The following is a 1,340-nucleotide window of genomic DNA, read 5'->3' as shown; positions in this document are numbered from 1 at the left end:
TCCACACCTAGCCCCCGATGCAGTAATTCCCATTTAGGACAAGAACATATTCTTGAAAGTAAGTTTCTCTGGCAATCTATTCTGATGTTGGAGTGGCTGTGAGCTAGTGACAGTCCAGCAAATCTTACATCACAGAACCCTGAAACTGCATAACTGCATTCCTGGATGCACTACTGCCTTTACAGTGCTTCAGACTTCTTTCAGCCTCACTAGAATTATCTCTTCAATCCTTTTGTCTGTTCTTGGAAGAACCTTTAACATGAAGGAGGAGGRATTTCATATGAATAAGCTCTTTTAAAAAACCATCCTTATATGTATGAAGCTTGAGAACCAGAAATTTAGAAAAGCATTAATTTGAAATAAAGAAGAATACAACAGGGTGAATTTAGGCACTGAGCCGCTGATGGCTGTTACTCACCAAAGCAAATTGAAGAGCTTTCTAGGAGCTCTCCTGAGCAGATCCCTGGACTGTCTTTTCCTTTGCAACTTACCTGTAGATATGCTCGGCATTTCTTTAAACCCTCTCTTGTTTGAAGCGGGGCATCAGGAAACACACCTGCAGAAAGAGAGAGAGAGAAAAAAAAAGCTCCCTAAAATACATAACGTGGATGTTACCGAGGAGCTAATCACCAACACCTGAATGACAAAATCTGTGAGGAAATGTTTCTCACTGAATAACGGGCAGATTTACCTACTTACCTACTTCAGACAAGTAGCCATGCTGATTCAAAATAGTCAAATGTATTCGGTGTTTCTACAGATATGTAAATAGCTAATGTATAGCAGAGACATTGCTTTGATGCAGGCTGAGTTGGTGTTACATTTTGACTTCGTAAATCTTTATCATTAATTATGCATAATCCTATTATTCGAATATGCATTCAGTAAAGGTGTGTCCACTGTGCATAGTGTTTACATTTTCCAAAAACTTGCCAAAACAAATGGCATCTAAATCTGGTCTCAGAAACATGGCTGCAAACCCTCTTGGTCTTCCATTGCAACTATTAAAAGCACTTCAAGGAATATGTTGGATTCATATCTCTTTGATTTTATTTCAGATTCTTGTGATAACGATAATAAATGTTTATGAAGGTACACTGTTTCCTTGATATATACTGAAATTACTTCTCTTAGCATTGATGAAGCCAGACTAATACTCTGGGATACTGTGCAATCTTAGTATGCTTTTCTTTAGTCAGAAAAACACATATGAAAAGTAGCTATTACCACATGGCCCCCCAAAAAGCAGTAATAGAACTCTTAATTATATTCTAAACAATTGAATAGCCTGATATGACATCTGAGATCCAAGCACTCAGCTGTACTTAGCAGTACTAGCT

This window comes from Malurus melanocephalus, unplaced genomic scaffold (genome assembly GCF_030028575.1).
Source record: "Malurus melanocephalus ecotype Western Australia unplaced genomic scaffold, MMel_1.1 scaffold_232, whole genome shotgun sequence".
NCBI lineage: Eukaryota > Metazoa > Chordata > Aves > Passeriformes > Maluridae > Malurus > Malurus melanocephalus.
This window is presented reverse-complemented; position numbering follows the sequence as displayed.